Below are 24,613 nucleotides of genomic sequence, written 5' to 3'. Positions count from 1 at the left end.
GAACAGCATTGAAAATCCTACAAACCAGAAACAGTCAAGCTATTAAAGACAGCGCCTGCTTCACATTTTACAAGTCTAATCGTCTTCCAGGCTTGTTATTTCTCCTTCCCCCCCCTCCCCCCCTAAAGAATGACATAATCGCTGATGTCTCCACCCGGTCCTTGGAGAGATGAACTCAAGTCATCCCCTCCCGTTCACTCCCCTCTTCCAAGATCCTGAACTGAGTCCCAGAAAGAGGGATCACTGGGAGGTTATGGTTTGGGTGGGGGGGGGGGGCTGGAGGTCTGGGGGGGGGGGGGGGTTGAGAATCTCCAGCTCTGATACTCTGAATATTAACTCAATGTGCTTCAGCGTTTCCCAAACTGCACAACTGGAGTGAAACATCTTCCACCATTTTACGCTCTTTAGCTCGGCACTTCAGGTTTTAAAAAATATATATTATTCTTTAATGATGTTTGGGCAGCACAATGACATTTCGTGTTGATATGGTTAATAAACAAAGGATTCATGAAACTAGGATTGATAAACAAAGGTTTTGCTCGTTTTAATATTAATGTCGTGTCAGTTTTTTTCCATTTTCGCGAATATAGTGAGTTGTCGTTAATTTGAATAACTAACATTGATATATTTACACGCTGAATATATCTGAACGTCATGCTAATAGAGGTTCATTCAGTGTATTTGCACTGAGGTTTTGCACTGGTACCAAGAAACCATGGTTACAACGGAATATTCAGTGCAGGCAGGTTTCACAACCCAGGCCGACATAGCCACCAAAGAAAAAAACAAAAAAATACACTTGCGGTTGGAAGTATTTTTGCAGTTTTACCACAGCACCTCAGCTACCTCTGGTTGAAATATCATTGCAGCTAATCTGGGTTTTTTTTTTCAAAGCAGGCAACGCTCACCAGTGACCTCGAATGGCTGCTAGCAAAAAAATATGAATAAAAAAAAAAGGAAAAGAGATACACACTAATTTTATATCCGGAGCTGATGATTGTAGCGATTACACTAAAAGAAGAAATAACACAAAAAAGGACACAAGGAAGTCAATAATTGAAAGAAACCACAATTACACAATTAACACAACACAGCAGGTAGACGGATGCCTTTGAACATTCACCTCAAAACACGTGTGCAAGAAACTGGCGTTTAAAAGCAGCGTGCTGTAACTCTGAGAAACGGATATCCCAGCATGCAAAGCCGGTTCCCGCCTCCATCCCCCTCCATAGAACACGCAGCTACATCGGGCGCTCATCGCAAAAGAGGCCTTGGCCACCAAGGGAGTATCCTGGCAACCGAAACCCTCGCTCTCTGTGGGCCAGGACAGTCCGTTGCCCAGCTACCAGGTGGACACTGTGCCCACAACATATTCACCGCAGGTGAGCTTGTAGCCGTCGACACGAGAGCCACAATTATTGTCGTACTCGGGGTATTCTAACTGCCAACCGTGCTAAGCTGAAGTATTCTTCAAGGGCTCCAATTGTGTCTGCGCGGTCACGCTAGGACTCGGAACCGTACTTTCCTCCACGTACCTGTCCCCGTGTTCGATTTGCACTTTATTGTACGTGGCTCTGGATAAGAGCGTCTGCTAAATGCCTGTAATGTAATGTAATGTAATGCAATGCAATGTAATGTAATGGGAGCCAGAATTGGAGAAACGGGGGGAGCACACTAGCACGACCCAGCGGGAGGCCTGTATCTGACCAGGCCTCTCGAACTCCACACTGTGGGCTACAGCTGTACTGGAGGATGACTTTGTACATAATTTACTTAATGCGCTCTCCGGGGGGGGGGGCATCCTTCAACTGGGATACCCAGAGAGAGGGGGGGGGCAAAGACCGAGGGAGAACAAGAGATGGAGGTAGAGAGTGAGCGATGGAGGAGGAAGAATGGAGGGAGAAACAGGGGCTGAAATACGGGAAATGGCAGGGAGAGAAAGAAAGAGAGGGAACACCCAGAACTCAGAGCCAAGATGGAGATCAGCACAAGCGCCAGGACCCCGACCGCCCGCCAAACTGAGTCTTCAAAAGGAATCGGGAGAAACATCTGCTGCCTCCACGCAAACCCAGCCCTTATCAGCCAAGCAACGCCAGCAACACCAACCTCATTTCAGACCACATAACTTCTTCTGCCAGGCCAGCCTCCAGGGTAACCATCATACAAACATACCCCCCAGTCAGGATAAAAAATGTTTAAAAAAATATTGGGACGGGGGGGGGGGGTGGACCTAATAATTAAATCAACCTTGCGAGGAATTAAACGATTCCTCGCCCTGCATTATTTAGCGGTTATATCAGCCTTGGGGGTTCCCACAGTCCTGCAGGCAGTTTGAAGGAGAGAGAGAGAGAGAGAGAGAGAGAGATCCAGGACTCCCCAGCCACAGGAGAGCGTATATCCCAGATATGCTGCACTGCGGTTAAGCCTTTTTGATACGATGCCCTGCATCTACAAACACAGTCTCAGGGGCCTGGCTTCCATTAAGGAGCCATTTTAGTTTTTTTGTGTTTTTAAAATTGGTTTCGTACCCTCTGTCCTGGTGCCAGGGGCAGCTCTAGGATTTTGGTGACCCCCCCCAAAACAAAAATTTTTAGTGGTGAACCAATCGCGGATTGGGGTGGGGGGGGTGGATGCAATCGTGAACAGGGCAACCGACCGCTATAGGCACTTGCTGAGCAATACTGTACAATTCAAATGTCATACAAAAAAAAGAAGGGGTCCACAGATTGTGGTTGTGGCCCAAAACAACAGCACAGAGTTATAATCTCAGTGGCCAGTGCTCTCTGCCTGGTGCTCGTAATTCTGCTGCTTATGCCCTAAAATACAAGCTGGAATCGAATGACCGTGGTCCTAACCTAACCTACAGGACCATCATCCTCCACCCTGCTCCCCGCCAACCCCCCGCCCTCCCCATGTTACCATGAAATGCTGCCTTGTAAATACTTCCGCGCCCTACCCATGAGAACTCCGGAATGGGCAGATGGATGATGAGAGAGAGAGGGAGGGAGAGAAAGAATGAGAGTGAGAGAGAGGGAGGGAGGGAGAGAGAAAGAGAAAGGGAGGGAGAGCGAAAGAAAGAATGGGAGAGAGAGAAAAAGAGGAGAGAGGGAGAAGGGGATAGAGAGAGGGAGAGAGAGAGGGACATGCTACAGGGTCTGCTACAGGTCATGGTGGGTTTCCTCCATCCTTCCTGTTCAGACCTCCACCTCCAGCCCTTCTTTAAAACCCTCTTTCATGCGCATTCCTCGAAGGTCTCCCCGTGTAAAAGGACACCGGCCGTCGTGTTAATGGGACCCCACTCCGGTCTCCGCGGACGACCCCGGCAGGCTGTGCCGGGGCAGCGGTCGAGCCGAAACGATCAGCGGCGCAACTCTACTCTGGGACCGACGGGCCGGGCCACAGGTCACAGGTCACAGGTCGCAGGTCGCAGCCAAGCTTCCTCAGAGAGGACCTGAAGCGGACCCGAGGGTGGCGAGGTTAACAACCACACGGTGAAGTAAAATATCTCATATCTTCGCGTTTACCCGCTTGGATTTCATTCTTGGGAGTCCTTTAATGCGACATGTCACAAGGTCTCTCAGTGAGTACAGAGGGAATCATGACTCATAATTCATAACTGGGCCCAAGGGGAAACTGACCCAGGACCATTTCCACAACCCGGTCCGCCCACTGCCGACTGACACACTCACAGAATCGCAAACACCATCCTCACTACAGCCTTATGAACCTCCAGTGCATGGGGTCTTTAGGAGGATTATTACACCCTTATGAACCTTGGGGTCTTTAGGAGGTTATTACACCCTTATGAACATTCAGTGCTTCAGCGGACAGTGACGGATTCTTTTCTCGAGGACTTCAGCCAATGACGGGCGGCCTGTAGCGTAGTGGTTAAGGTAAATGACTGGGACCTGCAAGGTCGGTGGTTCTAATCCCGGTGTAGCAAAAATAATAAGATCCGCACAGCCGTTGGGCCCTTGAGCAAGGCCCTTAACCCTGCATTGCTCCAGGGGAGGATTGTCTCCTGCTTAGTCTAGTCAACTGTACGTCGCTCTGGATAAGAGCATCTGCCAAATGCCAATAATGTAATATGTAATATGTTTCTCAGATGCCCAAGACCACCTCAGCAAGTATGATAGACAAAGCCGAAATCAATGAGGGCCCGCTTGCCTATGGATCCCAGGCCAGAGACGAGAGAAGTGAGACTGATCGAATGCAGATGACGACCACCAAACACGTTTCACGCTCCCCGTCTTGCTACATCGAGAAGGAATGCACAAACATAATAAAACCTGGGTCGGGTGAGAAGGACAGTCCATGGAGCGCAACCAGGCTCAATATTTTACCAACCGTCCCAAGTATCAAACCTGGTCTTGAGCAATCCACGCCTCTGTACTTCCACTCCATGACCTGCCTACAAATTCATTACAGTTATTGACATGATGTATTTAGCCATGGCGACTTACAGTTCATGAAACGGCTGCATGGATCTTATCATGGCTACACCGGGGCTTGAACCACCAACCTTCCGCATCCCAGTCATGTACCTTAGGCACTGGGCTACAGGCTACACCATTCACAACCAGGAGTCTCTGGGAACTGCAATGTTTAACAAGAAAACTCAAATTTCCTCCAAGTAAACCAGGGAGAGAGCACTTATCCACACATGCCTGGGTTTGCATGTTTCCCCCAGGGAAGAGCTGTGTCAGGCTGCAGGAGACCAGGGGGATCTGGGGCTAACACCTGGTACCACCAAGGCTGAGGGCAACAGAGGAACTTATTACAGTCATTTACTGACACGTTTTAGCCAAAGAGACTTACAGTTGATTAGACTACATAGGGGCCAATCCCTCCTCGAGCAATATGGGGTTAAGGGCCTTTGCTCATGGGCACAACAGCTGCACAGATCTCATTGTGGCTACACTGGGGCTTGAACCACCACCCAGTCAAGCATCTTAACCACTAGGTTATAGGCTAGCCTCATATAGCAGCATCTAGCTAACACAAAATGTTCTCACAATGGTACTGGAATGTTTTGTGTTCACTGGGTGGCTGCCTGGCCTGGGACAAACTCTGGCTCTGGGACAAGAACCCACCTAGTCAACACATTCTCACAATGTTGCTGCAACGTAATAGCGTTGACAAAACATTCCAGCAATACACTGTGGGAACATGTAGGCCGGCTCACAGACACGTGGTCATGTGACACTGGATCATGTGACCCACAGCCAGGAACAGGACCCAGTTTGTCACACGGGACCAACTTGTCTGCAGTCCAGTTTCAAAAATAAATATGGGAAATGTAATCACAACCAAGCCAGCTCCATGTTAGCTCTGCTCACTGCCAATATTTGCTGACAGGAAAAATGTTTGAGGATTTTCAATATTTGACAGCAGTCAAACTCCCGTTTACACTGGCCGGAAATTTCTGGCTTGTCGATTTCTGGGTCCAAGACACGAGCGGGAACACATTCCAGAGTTAGACACAAGCATCACTGCATTTCTGCATTTTAATGCAACAAATCTCTTCAAGTAAAGAAATAGGAACAACTGCATGCGCACACACGCACACACAGGACATATCCTACACACACACACACACAGGACATATCCTACACACACACAGGACATATCCTACACACTGCAGCACACACACACACACACACACACACACACACACACACACACACACACACACACACACACACACACACACACACACACACACACACACACACACACACACACACACACACACACACACACACGCAGCAGCAACAAAGTAGCAGTGAAACAGCATGGAGGGGTTTTATTTTAGCTGAGTTTTGACCGGAGTGAAAAGTACATGCTTCCCCTGAGGACCTGGACAACATAAACCCAGCAAAGACCTCTCTTCCTCTTTCTTCCCTTCTTCCTCTTTCTTTCCACTTCTTTCTCACCACAGCCTTGGATGAAAAGCACCAGCCAGGCTCACCTCTTATTCTCGCTTATTTTACGCCCATCAGCCCCACATTTCTCACAGTGCAGCTAATTCAGAGAGACCTACTGGCGTTTTGGGAACTGTACTTCAACACACAAAATCCATAAAATGTTACCGTGGACAGCAAATGCTTTATTCAACCCTTTGTTACATCTGTGACAGGCGATACATCAGGCTACGATTGGGACATGATACGCAGACGCGTTCACAAGGGCATGTAGAACCTCTCCTTTTGGGAGATGAGATTGATATCTGCGGTGACCCTGTATGACCCCGCATGACCCCGTATGACCACGTGCTGAGCTGGAGGTCTTGAGAAGAGAACACATGTTTCCAGAGTTCTGCTGGATGACATCACGATAAAATACTCATAACCCTAAGGGCCTCACGACCACCAGAGCTGGATTTACACAGCAGTTACAGCTAGATTTACACTACAGATTTACACTACAGATTTACACTACAGTTAGAGACAGATTTACACTACAGATTTACACTACAGTTAGAGACAGATTTACACTACAGATTTACACTACAGTTAGAGACAGATTTACACTACAGTTAGACAGATTTACACTACAGTTAGAGACAGATTTACACTACAGATTTACACTACAGTTAGAGACAGATTTACACTACAGATTTACACTACAGTTAGAGACAGATTTACACTACAGATTTACACTAGTTAGAGACAGATTTACACTACAGTTAGAGACAGATTTACACAACAGTTAGAGACAGATTTACACTACAGATTTACACTACAGTTAGAGACAGATTTACACAGCAGTTACGGCTGAATTCGCACTCCCCAAAATGTACAGCCGCAATCCCACATTCTCCTACAGCACCTAACCAGCTGCTTGTCCACACTCGCCGTGTGTCAGAAATCGTTAGTGCGTACAAATCTTCACCTTCCTTTGTTTGTTTCCCACACACACACACACACACACACAAAAACTTTCCATACATTTCAACACATTTAAAATATATGGCAAATATAAGGCAATATACATGTTGATCCTTCCTCAAATATATCACTCATATTTAAAAATATGAAACGTGCCAATTTTGTATATGCTGCATATATCTTTATGCATTTAAGGAACACATTGCAAAATTCATTTCACTGTTTTTTTTCCACGTGGGTGGACTAGGCCCACCAGGCCTCACAACCACCAGAGACTACACTCTGTACCCTTCGCCGTCAGCAATGTCAGGTGACTTGGAGAGGTCATGTGACAGAGAAACGGAGCATGCTCGGCTTTGCCACAACGTTCACACAAACAGCACTCAAGGGGCAGCACTCTCACAGCAGAGGTTGCAGGCTCCATTCCCCACCGCACTGTCGCCTCACAACGAGAAGGTCCTGGGTTCGAGCCCCGCCCCGGGCCCTTCCGTGTGGAGCTTGCCTGTTCTCCACGCGTCCGTGTGGGGTTTCCTCCCACAGTCCAAAGACACGCAGGTTAGGGACTCCAGGTGAAAATGAGCTCATTAGCTAACTCTGGCGCATTTACATTGACGTGGAATTTACATTGACGCGGAAACTGAAAATGTCGACGCCCCTGATAAATAAAAGAAATAAATTCCAACGGGAGGCGTCGCCGAGCTCTCTGGAGCAGGGCACTTAACCTGAGTCGCTTCAGTAAACACCCAGCTGGCTGAAATGTAATTGGTTTAAGTCACTCCGGATAAGAGCGTCTGCTAAACCGCGACATCACTGAAGGTGGCTGCCGCGTTCATTACGCGCTGAATCCTGGGATTTCAACAGCAGGACCCCATTCATCCCCCCCCTGCCGACACCAATTCACTCCCAGATTAAACCTACAGGAGGAATGAGGTGCTTTCATCAGGAGAAGCCTCATAAATATAGAAAGAGAAATAAAGAGGGGAAAAATAAAGCGGGAGAACAAGATTAAATCTGCTTCATTTTCTATCAGCGACTCCCCTAAAGCCTTTGAATCTTAAGCTTCAAATCTGGCTCTTACACACACAGCTCTCAGCCGGTAAACAGCATGGCCCTTATCTGGAGTCATTCTCCCTGATTAGATTCACTGCTTAATTATATGCCTTCAAATTGCCTGGGGCACAGTAAATTCAACGGCACACAGAGACAGCCTGATAGCCAATCACAACAAACACAGAAGTGACAAGGTCCCGCCCGGTGAGGTTAATTAAACCCAAAGATTTATTTTTTTGTAAAATAATTTTTCTGACAAAACTAGAAAGGAACTCGTATAACACAAATACAACAGAAAACACATTCCTTGTTGGAACACATAACAGTGAGATGGTCTGTAATTGTTTATTCCTACAGGTGGTACCCTGAGCTTTTTAATGACTTGCATGAAAAACCGTGAGGATCAAAGTAATCTAAAAAAAAAAGAACTGCTATTTTAAATAAATAATCATAATTACTGAAGGAAACAGTTTAGCATATTCTTTGAGGATGTACAGTAAGAGTGGGGGGCACCAAAAAGCCGCAGTAAAAACTAGGAATGCATGATAATATGTGAGTCAGTGTATGAGCCAATAAGCAAGGCTGATATTGGCGTAACATCTGTATCAGCCAATAAGATGATAATGATATTGGGGTCACATTGGTATAAGCCAATACGGTCAGACTGCCCACACAACACCAGGAGAGGCAACACATTTGATGCCCTTCCAACGCTCAAAAGCCAAAAATCAGTTTTTATTTTTCATGTACCACTTACCACCCCTTGCTTATCTTATTCTCCCATGAATGTGAAAACTTGGTCGCAGTTTGCATTTGTGCTATAATGTAAAAGATTCCCCCCACGAACTAGCAACTCATCCACAGGAGTAATGACAGTCGCAGTTTTGGCATCTAGGCGTTAGTTATCCAGAGCGATGTAAACAGCTTACTTTCTTTACAATCCGTCTAACTGGAAATGTAAGGTCATGCATCTCGCTCAAGGGTACAACGGCACAGCCCCGCCTGCAGATCAAACAACATTGGAGTTGCAATCCCAGGAGCGTGTATGACTAAGCAGGATTACCGAGTTAGCAGGATAACCGCGCTGAGTAAAAACCCACAAAGCAGGGTCACTGAGTTAGCTGGATAACTGAGTGAAACCCACAAAGCAGGGTTACTGAGTTAGCTGGATAACTGCACCGAGTGAAACCCGCAAAGCAGGGTTACTGAGTTAGCTGGATAACTGCACTGAGTGAAACCCACAAAGCAGGGTTACTGAGTTAGCTGGATAACTGCACTGAGTGAAACCCACAAAGCAGGGTTACTGAGTTAGCTGGATAACTGCACTGAGTGAAACCCACAAAGCAGGGTTACCGAGTTAGCTGGATAACTACACTGAGTGAAACCCACAAAGCAGGGTTACTGAGTTAGCTGGATAACTGCACTGAGTGAAACCCACAAAGCAGGGTTACTGAGTTAGCTGGATAACTGCACCGAGTGAAACCCGCAAAGCAGGGTTACTGAGTTAGCTGGATAACTGCACTGAGTGAAACCCACAAAGCAGGGTTACTGAGTTAGCTGGATAACTGCACTGAGTGAAACCCACAAAGCAGGGTTACTGAGTTAGCTGGATAACTGCACTGAGTGAAACCCACAAAGCAGGGTTACCGAGTTAGCTGGATAACTACACTGAGTGAAACCCACAAAGCAGGGTTACTGAGTTAGCTGGATAAATGCACTGAGTGAAACCCACAAAGCAGGGTTACTGAGTTAGCTGGATAACTACACTGAGTGAAACCCACAAAGCAGGGTTACTGAGTTAGCTGGATAACTGCACTGAGTAAAACCCGCAAAGCAGGGTTACTGAGTTAGCTGGATAACTGCACTGAGTAAAACCCAGAACAGCTCTTTTTGCATCAGGCAATGCTTCCCATTTGGTAGGGTTGTGGATTTAACTCGGTTATCAGTAACTCAGTAATCCTGCTTTGTGAAACAGCCAGTTCTCTATGCATCATGCCACACTGTAGCCCTAATTCCTATTCCTAAGGAACATGTAAATCAGTAACCTGATTCTACGAGTTAGTTTCTCTGATGTAAACACATTTTCTGCATTTCATGTTTATAAATGGCACACAGCAACCTTCAGCACTCATTATATGCGTATGTATATAGGTTATGCCTTTTTAATGTGAATTGCTGGCGACATCATTTGGAAAATATAGGCCACATTCGACTAGTGAACGCAAACACACAGGCAGCACTGAAGCACCAAGACGGAGAGGGGAGGAAATACACGTTAGACTAAAAGATCGGAAATGAATGTCCAGCTTGGCTGGGTATTCTTCCATCCTGCTGTATTAACGTATTAATTCCACAGAAGAAACGGTTTGTCGGAGATGTTCTGCCCCCACCTGCACGCAACTTTTTTTTTTTTTTTACCACCGTGACTGTGTTTTGAAAAATCACTATTTTCCTTTGAAAATAAGGAGCTATAATTTGACACTTCAGCCCCACTGCACTGTCCACCCTTCTGTAGTGAAGCCAGGCAGCAGCAGCAGCCAAGGAAACCGCCAATGAATCACTGAAGCTGCCTCAAACCGGGATGAGGAACTCGGTGCAAACAACCCGAAAAAGCCCTGTCTTTGTGTTCCTGAGTTAACGTTCCCCCACTCCTGTACGTCAGGACTGTGAAGTAACTGCAGAACGGGAGAACATGAGACAGTTGCTGTGTGGGCTTCGGAGTTAGCCTAGTAAAGTAGGCAATTTTAATTGTTTTTTTTGTAAAAATGTTTTTAACGTCGCCAACTCCGAATTGATAAAAACTGAATCAAAAATAAAAACCATTTAGTTCAGCTTGGCAGAGGTGTCAATATACTTCTGATGCCACTGCAGGACAAGACCATCAAAGGTGAATAAGATTCTGGAGCCTGATGACTCACAGACTGACTGTGGAAACCATGGGAGACCTGCGCCCTGGATCCTCTCTCCCTCCCTGAACCAGGGCCTGGATCCTCTCTCCCTGAACCAAGCCCTGGATCCTCTCTGCCTCCCTGAACCAAGCCCTGGATCCTCTCTGCCTCCCTGAACCAGACCCTGGATCCTCTCTCCCTGAACCAAGCCCTGGATCCTCTCTCCCTCCCTGAACCAGACCCTGGATCCTCTTTCCCTGAACCAGGGCCTGGATCCTCTCTGCCTCCCTGAATCAGGGCCTGGATCCACTCTCCCTCCCTGAACCAGACCCTGGATCCTCTCTGCCTCCCTGAACCAAGCCCTGGATCCTCTCTGCCTCCCTGAACCAGGGCCTGGATCTTCTCTCCCTCCCTGAACCAGACTCTGGATCTTCTCTCCCTCCCTGAACCAGACCCTGGATCCTCTCTCCCTCCCTGAACCAGACCTTGGATCCTCTCTCCCTCCCTGAACCAAGCCCTGGATCCTCTCTGCCTCCCTGAACCAGGGCCTGGATCTTCTCTCCCTCCCTGAACCAGACCCTGGATCTTCTCTCCCTCCCTGAACCAGACCCTGGATCTTCTCTCCCTCCCTGAACCAGACCCTGGATCCTCTCCGCCTCCCTAAACCAGACCCGAGGATCCTCTCCGAACTAGGGCCTGGAGACCTGCTCAGCTCGTCCTCCAGGCAGGCCCCCGGGCCCCCCGAGTCGACCCCCACAACGGCCTCCTGCAGCCAGGCCACAGAATCCGGTGACCACCCCTACAGCGGTCCCTCACTCACGGCCGCGGCCCTAGAGGAAACGCCGGCCTCCTCCTGCTTCTAAACGCACAGCCTGGAAAAACGAAAGGCAGCGGGGCTTCCTGCCAACAGCCCAACACAACACATTCCATCCGGCCAATGCAAGGCAGGCCCGCGCACAGCTATCTCTGGTAGGGGTCCCAAGTTTGGTAATGTTCGAGAGCTCTGCAGAATGTCTACACTGAGAGAGCTCCCCGAGCTATGAAAGGCCTGCAAACATCCTTACCAAACGGTTTAAATGAAAACACAGTCCGTATATATTTGGAGCACAACCTAAAGACCCCTTGAATGCGGACATTATGCGCAAAGTTTCTGCGGACGCAACTGCCACCCATTCTCAAGTCAACGTGACCACAAGTCAAGTCCAATTCCATGACTGCTCAGCACATTTTATAGAGTTTTTTTATTTATTTTTTTCCCCCCAAAAAACCCTCAGATTCATTCTGGCAGGAGCCAGGAGAACGGCGCCAGACCATAGAGAGAAGCTGAAATGAAGTGGGTTTGCTTCCAACCCAGGCATTGTTCCCGACCGGGCCGGTCAGAACACGGGGACCCAATGCCAGGCCAGTCGGCGTAAAACCCCCCCGGGATTTTCACTGGGGCTTAACTCCAGGTCAGACAGGCTAAAGAAAGAAACGGAAGCCATTGGGTCAGCTAAGCAGGGAAAGTATTGGACAATGTGTGCAGCATTTTGGACCGACTATTGTTGTGCAACGTCCAAGCGCGTCCACACCTACGACCAGCTTAGCTTCTCAGAATCTTATTGTATTGGGATAACAGAGGAGGGGTGTTGCAGAGCGGAGATTGTTATTGTAAAAATACAGAAACACAGGCTTATTACTTCCCCCGTCTCAAACTCTCAGCCCAGAGCAGTGTCAGCAGGAGGGGTGTGGCGGTCAGGCGTTCAAACCGTCGGAATCCAGGCCTCAAGGGTCATCCGAGAGAGGTCGCGGTGACCTCATCGCCAGAAAGGCCCCAGGCCCCACCCACTCACATCCTGTCAGCTCCCGATACACACGGCCAGGGAATACCCCACCTCTCCCGCTTCCAGGGAATACCCCACCTCTCCCGCTTTCAATCAGCGGAAAAAAAAAACGAACGGCACCCAGGGCCTTCTCAAACAGCTGCACGGATCGCTTTGAGGTGATGAACAACAACCGTTATGAATACCAAAAAGCTTTACCGTAGGAAGGTGCCCTAATTAGGGCCCTCAATAATGCGTTTCCATTACTCCTACTAACCCAGAATCCTACTGTGCAAACAGACGACAGAACGCTTTCAAAGTCAAATTTAATTAACCGGAATTTTGGTTAATGGATACAGGTAGGCCTATAGGAATAAGAATACATATAGGCATAGTCCAAATGGTAGGATGATATCCAACTTACAGAAGCGTTGAAGTTGACGAGCCGGGATCCATCAACTGACACCCTCGCCCACAGAAACCACACTGAAGGAACGAGAGTCGGGGGGGGGGGGGGAATTCCCAGAACGAGACAGCAGGGGGCTGAAACGCGAACTCGGCAGAAAACCGCACTCTAATCTCGGAATCAATCTGACAGGGTGCAGCAGACTGCGTTTCCACACAAAGACTCTCCACATTCCCCCCGGCACAACAGGAAAGGACTCGACAACCCGGCAGGGCTCGTGTCGCAAACTGAACATCTATATTCAGTCCATTTCGCTAGACACTCAGTAACTGCATACTTACAATAAGGGGAAAAGATGCTTTTTTTTTTGCTAGAGGCAACAAGTTAGAATAAACTGGGTGGGGGTTGCTGCAGTATTTGCTGATGTTATTCCATTAGAACTATAGGTCAGCTTGGTGACATTAATTACAGAAGACTACAAAAACTGGAGTAGTGCACCCTGGGATGTCCCTCAAGGTCCACAAACACCTCCACAGCCAGGTAGAACGCCGCTTGCCTATTTCCTTAAAGACCTGGCTTTCCCCCACCTGAAAATGCCACCAGAGAACACAGGGGACATCCCAACAGGACTTCCCTACCCTCGTTTCTCAAGAAAAACTTGCGACGTCAAAAATGTATCTTTTACCTTCCGCCTGGCTTCTATTTCTGCTGGTTAGTAAACTAGCTCAACAGTTCAGAGCACTCAGCAGTACTGGGGCGATGAGTCAGAGAGAGCTACCGTAAACACTCTGGGTTCATTTTCGGTAATTCCTAATCACTGCATTCATCTGAAAATATCTAGTCCAGTGGAGATAGCATTTCCCCGTTATCTTGCAGATGGAGTCTATTTTCCATCACCGATCCGAGAAAGAACACTGAGCAATTTCTAATCATCCAAGAACTAAATGAGATGCCAACAAGGCCGGTTATTCTTCAGCTGTGTATATAAAGATGTTGTGTTTTGCCCATTAACAATGAAGACATAACAGCGTGAGCGCACCGTAGAATAAATTAACTGTGGTTGTTGTACAAGTCCTCAGTGGCCTCTCAAAGGCCTTGCTCCATTAAAGTGTGGGATGTGGTTTTTTCTTTTTTTTTTTTTTTTCATCTTGTGGAAAAGCAATGAGCAGTGAGATGGACGAGAGTAGTGCCAAATATGTACATTAATTATTTCCAATGAGATAATATTGAGGAAATGAGCGAGTGGGGGTGGAAATAGTTTCACCTCCGGCGGGAGAACTTGAGCAGAACTTGAGGAGAATTGTATTTAGAGAAGTGAAGTATGATGCTGACATGAACTCCAAATATAGAATAATTATAATAATAAATATAACAATCAGTTGACTCTGGAGCCTGGTGGCTCAGCACACATCACCGTAGCTAATGGTCATTTTTAACTCAAGCAGTTCTGGAACTGGAATTGAAAAATAATATTTATAGTTCTCGGTTTGACACGCTCCAGGGGTTGTTGGGAAGCTGTCATGGCCTAAGTATGGACGGACTGGGTTTCAGCAGAGACAGAAAGTGCTTCAAGAAGCAGAAAGAACATCCGAGTATTACAAATCTTTTTCTGCGTCGGTTTTAATTTCCAGTCACCATGATGCGTCTGACGGCCCTGTCCCACATGGACCGCGATTCCCAGAATGCCCCTCACCACGAGCAGTCTGACAGCACCAGTGATGTCGGACCGCGATTCCCAGAATGCCTCTCATCACGAGCAGTCTGACAGCACCAGTGATAAACACAACTCCTGACAAGACCAGCCGACACCGGGAGGTGTACAGCGGGGAGCAGAACGGTGTGGCTCCCTTTAAAAACATCCACACACTCAGGCAGAGCGGAAAGAAGCACTCAATTTGCATAAAAGAACCAAGAGAAACATCAACCACTTGATGTTTGATGACCATAATCTACACATCCAAACATGTCTCATTCAGTGCAGTTTGCGGACATTGAATAAGCAAATGCAAAATACAGAAATGCAACACACGCTTCCCATTCAAAGCCGGTTCTGGTTATGGAGGATACGCGTTTGAGAGATATCCTCCCATTTAAAGGCAAAAACTATATTGTAAGGTACAATTTCTCCCGTTCATCAATGGTGAGCTTTAGTACATTTTGCCATCATTGCGTACATTTGCCATCATTCTGAACAACAGTAGGCAGGTTTTAAAAAACCTCTTCATCCACAATCAAACACAGGCTTAAGCTGCATCTTTTTCAAAACTATCTAACCTGGCTGGTCTTCAAAGGTTTACCGGTGTACGGGGTGACTTTGAACGCGGATCTTCGGAACACTTAATCCGCAGGCTGTGACCAAGAGTTCGAATGGCGTACGCCCCAAAGGAGATTTCAATTTCCACCCAGTCACCTTCAGAAATAACAAAGCAAAAACAACAAAGCAAAATAACAAAATACTGTCCCGGTGGAAGGAGGAGTAATCCTGCTGGAAGCAGACCAAGAAAACCAGGGGCAGAGGGGCGAAACCAGAGGCAGAGTCAAAATGAAGGAACAGAAGACTGAAGTGAGCAGAGGCTTGAACAAACAGCAGCTGACAGTCAGATGTCTTCCTGACTAAAAACCACACATGCCCGTTTATCATGAGGAAGCACACTCACGGTCATCGTCCGTTTCAAGCTGCCAAAAACTCCCCTTCCCCCATCTGATGATCCCCATCATGTGTCTTTGTGGCAATGGTTTCTCCCACACATGGCCTAAAATTGGCTGGTCTGGGTGTCTCGGTGGCGCAGCCTGTAGAGCACTGACGTCGGCGGTTCGAATCCGCCTCTCTCTCGCTCCCATTCTTCCTGTCTCTCTATACTATATACTGTCCAATAAAGCTGAAAAAGGCCTAAAAAATATCTAAAAAAAAAAACAAAAAAAATTGGCTGGTCTTCCAGCTTGATCCCACTGGCCCACTCCACTGTGAGTGGGGTAACGCCTGGAGGGTGCTTACCAGCACTGGGGAGGGGGGTGTTCATAGCCAAAACATCCCCCCTGATGATGCCTAGACACTGGGGTCAGCCATGCGGTCAGAGTTACATCTCAAGTTATCTCCCGCTCGCGAAGCCAGCTCGGGTGACCCTGGTGTCGGTTGGTTGGTTAATGTTGGTGCTTGCAAAATGATGGTTAGTGTCAGCTATTTTCACTTACAATAGTGCAACAGGAACAGATGACAACCGTCCTGAAGGATATCTATCCACAGTACAGGCTAAGGTTAATGTCACCAAGTGTCTATGACAAAGTTAGATATAGACGTACCATGTTAAGATATGATAAAATATGGAAGATTACAACTTAGCGAGCAGTTGTGCCTTAATCCCACTGCAGACATGCATTCAAACACACATAAATCTGGGGGAAATACCAAGTACTCAAATACTGGGCACCAGTTAACCTGTATGACGTCAACTGGAGTGGCACTAAAGTCTATTTTTACAGTGACGCCGGGTCTGGAGCCGAACCAAAGCCAGGGTCTCACAACGTGCTTTAAATAAGGAAGGGTTTTCGGAATCTGGGAATTCTCAAGAATTCCCACCCCCCCCCCACCTCCTCGGAGTCAGGTGGTAAAAAGAAAGAAAGCAGCAGGAATCCACAGAAAACCATTCCAGCCCAACCCACCGGGCCCAGCAGCGCAGCTAAGAGCCAGATGGGAAATGGGAGTCCCATTCATGTCCGTAAGGTTTCCTTCCCAACAAAACGTAGCAATGCGAGACCCTGAACCGACACCCTGCTGAGCCACAGCTGCTGAACCCTGGAGCTAGAGGTATTTAACCTGAAATATTATGGACTGTGTGTCGTAAAGCATATTATCTGGGTAAGAGTGCCGGCTACACGTTGAAATGCAATAATAATAATAATAATAATAATAATAATAATATACAATATAATATTTATGAATTCACTCATTTCAACATGATGTCAAGACGAACAAGAACAGATCACTAGGAGCTCAGATAAAAGACTGAGGAGCCCTGGAGGAAAACGAGGTGCTCATTGAACAGAGGGAAACAAACAGAAAAAACAGCAAAGGGTGCCGTGGCGTTGCGAAAGTATGACTTGGGCACTCTAGTATAGGAACGAGTCGAGTTAAAGATACCGTTATTGACGTGGTGTATCCATAACATGCTGCAAACGCGTTTCGACCACAAACGCCTTCATCAGGGCGACACATTCAGGCATTTCAACGTGATGTCACAGACGTACTCACATCAAGACGTGACGTCAGAAGGCACATTGAAACGCAACGCAACGCAGGCAGGCTGCCAGCGAGTGTGTTTACTTCACGCTCCAAGTTCCATATTTCACACCCCCGACCATGAAACTAAAACAACTCCTCAAACACGCCCAGCCCTGAAAAATCGCTTTCAGCTGCGCCTGAACATATGCGCCCATTAGATACATCCCTCATCACAACACATCCACTCAATTTCACACGCCAAGTCCAACAAAAGGCTGAACTTTCAGCCAACAAAAGGAGTTTTTTTAAAGTTTTTTTTTAGAGCACTTACTTTCTTTTGAAAGTAAAATCAAGTCCTACAATTCAAGATTTTCTTTTAAAGAGAAGCTGATTGACATTGGCTTCTGAGGTTGCTTTCTCTCTCTACAAAGCAAGGCTGGCAACACAACACTACTTGACCATTTGACCTTTTTGCGATATTGACCAACCATAAGTAGAATTTGACCGCAAAATGAATCCTGCTACTTTTCAGAGTCCGGATGTATGAGAGCAAAGTGGACCACCAGGGGGTCTCCGTGCACTCAGAAACACTGGGAACAGGGCTGTCTAATAACCAATGCTTATTGATTTCCCCCCCACCCCTGTTCCAGGTTTGAGCTGACAAACTCAATTAATCTCAAGAAGGGCGTTGCGGTCAGGAGGTCACGCACAACACCGGCCGCAGCGGAGGCAGGTCACCACCGTTGCCACTTCCCGTCCGTCTCGTTCCCCATCTCCCAGTAACCGCCAGACAAGCGCGGGACTTTCCAGGGTATTTTTTTTTCAAAATCCCCCCCCCCCCCCCGTGGCACATTTGTCATCGTTCCCTGCCGCTCTGCGAGTGACCGATTAAAACGACGGTGGAAGTGCGAGACGCCGCGCACGCCCGACTCCGCGGCACGGTGTCGTAATCTCACGCATTAAGTTAAGTGAGCATCCGGGCTCCTCCGTGTGAGCGCGCGCGTGTATCTGTCCAGGAGCATTAACGATGCAGCGTTTCACAGTGTGGCACGGCTCACGCCGATAAATATCGCGCTCCCGGGATTGAGGGAGGACAGGAGCGCCACCCGGAGCGGCCAGAGACGCTGACAACACCGCCGGACCGGGGGGGGGGGGGGATTCTAGAGAATTCCCAGATTCCGAAACCATTCCTTATTTAAATCGATGCACCGCCACGAGTCCACGTTCCTCCCGACTCCGCGCTTTACCCGTCAGCCAATTTATTTATTCATTTTGTTTATCAGGGACAGTGCACATTAAATCAACATTTTCAGTTTCCATGTCAATGTAAATGTGCCATCCATCCATCCATTATCTGAACCCGCTTATCCTGATCAGGGTCGCAGGGGGGCTGGAGCCTATCCCAGCATACATTGGGCGAAAGGCAGGAATACACCCTGGACAGGTCGCCAGTCTATCTCAGGGCACACACACCATTCACTCACACACTCATACCTACGGGCAATTTAGACTCTCCAATCAGCCTAACGTGCATGTCTTTGGACTGTGGGAGGAAACCGGAGTACCCGGAGGAAACCCACGCAGACACGGGGAGAACATGCAAACTCCGCACAGAGAGGCCCCGGCCGACGGGGATTCGAACCCAGGACCTCCTTGCTGTGAGGCGGCAGTGCTACCCACTGCACCATCCGTGCCGCCGTAAATGTGCCAGAGTTAGCTAAATGAGCTCATTTTCATCAGTAGTCCCTAACCTGCATGTCTTTGGACTGTGGGAGGAAACCGGAGTACCTGGAGGAAACCCGTGTAGACACAGGGAGAACATGCTAACTCCACACAGAAAGGCCCGGGCGGGGTTTCGAACCCAGGACCTCCGTGTTGTGAGGCAACAGTGCTACCCACTGCGCCACCTGTGCCGCCAAAGTGAGCGTCTACACGCAGAACCACCCAACGCCGAGGAAGAAAATTGGGGGGAAAAAAAACAAACAACCGGAGCGCACTCCCAAAGAAGAGTCTCAGTCTCAGTGCTACTGCTCGCTGTTGAGTGATCTTACGAGCCGTTTGGAGACCGTTCTACTCCATCGAAGGGCCTCAGAACAAACACAACACAGAAACGGGGTCCGTCCGCGAGAGCACAGAGGAAACGGAGCCCCTGGACGCTCTTCAAGAAGTTAAAGAGGATTTAATGACATCCAGGAGTGATGAATAACGCTCCAGCCACTGCGTCGTTAATACTACGCTCCGGTCCCCGAGGAACCTGGACGTCTCGGGTTCCCCCGTCCATCTCTGGACGTTAATTAATTGGGCTAATTTCTCATGTCAATTAGCTAACTGCGGTCGCTTGTCCTCTTTAGTGCATCCGCATGGGAGCACTCCCTCTCCGTCTCATCAGCTGTAGCGCCCTGTAGCGTAGTGGTTAAGGTAAATGACTGGGACATGCAAGGTCGGTGGTTCTAATCCCGGTGTAGCCACAATAAGATCCGCACGGCCTTTGAGCAAGGCCCTTAAACCTGCATTGCTCCAGGGGGATTGTCTCCTGCTTAGTCTAATCAACTGTACGTCGCTCTGGATAAGAGCGTCTGCCAAATGCCAATAATGTAATGTAATGTAATCAGCTAAGTGAAGCCGCACAACATCCCAATCAGTAAGTCTGCGCAGAACCTGACGTGACAGTTCCTGGAAAGCATTCGGTGGCCAGCGTTCAAGTGTTCAAGCGTCCCGCGGGCAGCAAAGGGCTGATGGGATGTGGAGTTCGGTGAGAGGACAACCAAAGAGTAAATGGCAGGCTCCGGACTTCACCTCCCATCAGTCCCTCTAAGCGATGAGTCTTGTTAACCATGTTAAGGAATGTGCGAAAAGGTGAAACCCGGTTAAACCATCAGCCTAATTTCAGTAAGCGAGACGAGAGACAGCCGACACGGAGCCCAAAACGGCTGAAGGAACATGGACACCATAAAGAAAACTGTTAAAAGCATGATGAATAAATTCAAGATGATGAATTCAATCAAGACTAATGCCTCTTATCACTGAATGTTCACTTCAATTAAACTGTATTTGTATAGCGATTTTCACAGTCCTATATTGTGGGTATAGATAGATGCTTTACAGCAGGGATCATCTTTCAGGGCTGATGAGAGTTTTCCCCACCTTCCCTTTACCTGGAAGTCAGGTGTGAAGACAGCCTGGTCAATCTGTAGAACCGAATGCTCAGTTAATTACCCCCGGAGAAAAGAAAACCAGGGCTGAATTTGGATTCGAGGGCCAGACTTCATGATCCATGGTTTACGAAGTAACAGAAGCAAGGGAGAGAGGAGAAGAGAGAGGGGAAGAGAGCGAGAAAGAGAGAATCGATGCTGAAAGCACCAAGATAACTGCTGGGTAGCGATAAGCTCACTCAAAACATAGAAATCGCCGGACGCATGAGAGACGTGGTTTACGAAGATAAGACCGTTACACTCAACACCTCAAGACATCAGATCGATTTTGTTCAACACCTAAATATAAGGTCCACAGGATAGACATTTGAAGGCCACTCTTGTACACAGCCTATTTTTTTCATGATCGTAAAACGTTCTCCAGCCTGATTTACAATACAACTTCAAACTACAAGCCCGATTTTATATGGTGTCCTATGTGTCACTGCTTGGAAACTTGCGGATTACGTCTCGTTTTGTGTTAAATTTTAAGAGGAAGTTGCCATTGCAAATGCCAGATTTATTGTTGGAATGTTTTTATGCCTTTTTGTAACTCCGAACGCACCGTGCGGTACGTGGTTCTGGAGAGAGGACGCGAGGGATTTGATAACGAAGCAAGTGCAGCACTTGGAACTTTTTACAAACACTGATGGCTTTTCTTCTGAAATAGGATGGGCGCAATTGTACAGGCTTCACCTGGCCACATACTCCATCTGGTTTCTTTATAATACGTTGTGATAAGCGAGCTATCTAACAATTTACAGTATCTGCAGAGGAACATCAAACCTGACACTTGCAATCGTGTAAAACTAATATTTGCACGGCGAAACGTCCCCAGGCACCATTAGAACACAATATAAAGTTGCTGGCATGCTGGGATACAGGAGGTGCCCGTTAGCTTTCTGGCATACAGGATAAATTATTTTAAAAGCTGCATAAAAGCGAAAATAGGCACTAAAATATCAAGCGACAGAGTTGCATTCACAATATAACGTTACAGTAGTGGTAGGTCGTTATCGCGTCAGCTGCCTGCCAAAATGACAGCACACAGCTAGCACTACCAACTAGCCACATTAGCAACAAGCTAATTTCTTCTGGGACTCGCTGAAGGCAAGCAGCCCCGCTGCAGTGCTTAGCTAGCTATATCAACAATGACCAGGACACAGAACGGGTGACTGCGCCAGATGTAAAGTTATTGTCGTAAAAGGGAAATGCCTGCGGTTTTTTCTGGAGCGGATAAAACGCAAAACATGTTTGTTTGTGGACGCTTAGCTAGCAAGCATATAAGATGCGCTCACAATCTCTAAATGCAGCTAGCCAGGCAGCTAACAACTGCCCGTACCCAATTAGGCTTTACTACACTGACGTGGAACTGGACACCTAGATAGTGTGTGAAACGAGCACTTGAAATGTAACGTGTCCTTTTGTGATGAACCATCAAGCCCCGTGTAAAAAGTAAGAGTCAGCATATCTCCATATTGCCTTCCTCCTTCGCGGCAGTGCCAGTGATCCCGCCCTGCCATATTCCACTAGTTTGCGGGATTTGGAGGTGTTAGCCAGCTATGCTAACGTTAGCTCGCTAGCTACCTCCCTTCCGCCCGGCCTGGGCTCAATGGGAGTTATTAAATTACTCATGTCTCCAACTACATCAGGAATTCGTGGCTCTATACAACAATTCTCAACTCCCTAAACCCGAACGCGTGCGTTCTGGGAGCCGCCGACACAAGTCCCTCGCATGCCCACGCTGCGACCCCTCATGACAGCGGTGATCACCGGATAAAGTTCGCCCGTAGTACTCACCGTTTCTTGCTCACTCTCCGCGGCTCCTCCAGAGTCTACGGATCAACTCCGGTCTCTGCGCTGCGCACGTCATCCCCCATTCTCTCTCCCTCTCTCGATCTTGGCGCATTTAAAACGGCAACGCCACTCGCTTGCGTGTTTCGGAGGGTGGGCCCACGTTAACTTAATTGGGGGTAAAGCTATGCACACTAAAAAAAAAATATACATTGTTTCATTTTAAAAAATATTTAATGTAAAAATTCCTACATATCTGTTAAGTATAGTTTTAAAAGTTGGCTTAAAGTTCATCTGTATTGCACGTATCTAAAGCAACAATCACAATAAAAATACAAACATTATAAACATAGAACCTCGGGGTGGTCCTGGACAACCAGCTGGACTTCAAAGAGCAAGTTGCAGCAAACATTGCGGTTCCTGCAGGTTCCTTCTGCACAACATCAGGAGGATTCGACCACACCTGACCACATACTCCACACAGCTATTCGTCCAGGCTATGGTACTCTCCTGACTAGATTACTGCAACTTCCAGCTTGCAAGTCTGCCAGCCAGCTGCAACAGCTCATTCAGAAAGCGGCAGCCTAACTCGTCTTCAACCTTCCTACGTCTTCATTACATTACATTATTGGCATTTTGGCTGATGCTCTTATCCCGAGCGATGTACAGTTGATTAGACTAAGCAGGAGACAATCCTCCCATGGAGCAATGCAGGGTAAAGGGCCTCGCTCAAGGGCCCAACGGCTGCGCGGATCGTATTGTGGCTACACCGGGATTAGAACTACCGACCTTGCGTGTCCCAGTCATTTACCTTAACCACTACGCTACAGGCCGCGCCTACACATCACACATCACACCCCTGGATTCAATTTCTGACTGTGGCCTACGCTGCAGACAAACTAGACAGACCCTCCCTTACCTACCAGACATAATTCAGCCTTAACACACCAGCTCGACCATTCCGCTCGGCTGCCACAGGCAGTTTGGGAACCCTGTCGACTTACGTGCTCATCCTGCCAGCCGTGCGCACGGCTCTCGCTTGTGCCGACCGCAGAGCTTCTCCCCCATGGCTCCACGGTGGTGGAACAACCTCCCCGTCTCCGACTGCTCACTCGCTGCCCATTTTCCACCGCAGTCTGAAGACTCATCCCTCCACACTGTACCTCAACTCCTCTGCGGGAGTCCGCTAACCTATTGTCACTTTGTTCCATCTTTAGCCCTTTGTTGTATTTTGTACTTTAATCTTGGACTTTGGAATTTGTATTTGTCTCGGTACTGTGGTTCCTGAGCTTATAACTTACAGACCTGGCCTATCTTACCTTGTGTATTAGACTTATGTTCATGGCTTTATAACTGATCCTATGTGAATTGTACCTTATCCCACCTGTTCTGTAGTTTGTTCTGTAACCTTGGTATGCACTTTTTTGTATGTAATGTAATAAAAAAAACATATACAGAGACAACACAGGCAAAATTACATAACAACAGGGCCTTCAGTTGTTCACTAGAGTCCTGCATAGGATGCCTTTTAGCGTTGAAACTCATTTCCTCCATCGATCACACTCTTAATGGGAGTGTGATTTATTTCAATGAAAAATAAGCAGCTCTCATATGCTGTCAGTGATGGTTTGAACAATTTTGGTTTGAAAACCTTTTTTGATAGGTGGCTAATTCTACCTGCATCACTACCATCACAAGATCACGCTCTAGGGTTATAGTATTTTTCTGAATAGTTGGTAGAAAGACGCTGGTTAACAATTAACTACCAAGCCTGAAAAAAAGCATTCCACGTTTTTTTCCAACAGATATAATGGCAGGACAAGAGGAAAGCTTGTTTTGTCTTATTTTAAGACAGCCATCGCAAGTCTGCCTTTAGAAGATAATTGTAGTTTCAGATTTTTCCAAATATGTGTTGCCCTTTTAAGAGGCCACTGGAAGTTTTTCCAGAAGCTGAAGGCAGCAGATTCAGTTCAGACCAATGGTCTACACAAGGGCAGTTTTCATTTCAACTTTGGGAAGTGAAACAAACAGGACATTTAATTTTTTAAATTTTTTTTATTGATCTCTATTAGGAGGGGGGCACTAACAGTACCACCTATTACAACATTACTTTTTTCCATCCATCCATTATCTTTAACCCGCTTATCCTGAACAGGGTCGCAGGGGGGCTGGAGCCTATCCCAGCATACATTGGGCGAAAGGCAGGAATACACCCTGGACAGGTCGCCAGTCCATCGCAGGGCACACACACACCATTCATTCACACACTCATACCTACGGGCAATTTAGACTCTCCAATCAGCCTAACCTGCATGTCTTTGGACTGTGGGAGGAAACCGGAGTACCCGGAGGAAACCCACGCAGACACAGGGA

At 47.5% G+C, this 24,613-nt stretch overlaps 1 protein-coding gene across 4 annotated transcripts in view; it reads right to left on the bottom strand.

The window, feature by feature from the left end:
* Positions 1–22,336, bottom strand: part of LOC133109742 (ras-related protein Rap-1A) — a 37,686-nt gene extending 15,350 nt beyond the window's left edge. For 2 of the 4 annotated variants that reach the window (XM_061219283.1, XM_061219287.1), the window contains exon 1: positions 22,247–22,336. The gene's annotated coding sequence lies outside the window, so the exon portion shown is untranslated. The other 2 variants (XM_061219286.1, XM_061219285.1) reach the window with 2 other exon arrangements.
* Between the last annotated feature and the right edge of the window lie 2,277 nt (positions 22,337–24,613).

This window comes from Conger conger, chromosome 14, assembly GCF_963514075.1.
Source record: "Conger conger chromosome 14, fConCon1.1, whole genome shotgun sequence".
Taxonomy (NCBI): domain Eukaryota; kingdom Metazoa; phylum Chordata; class Actinopteri; order Anguilliformes; family Congridae; genus Conger; species Conger conger.
This window is presented reverse-complemented; position numbering and strand designations above follow the sequence as displayed.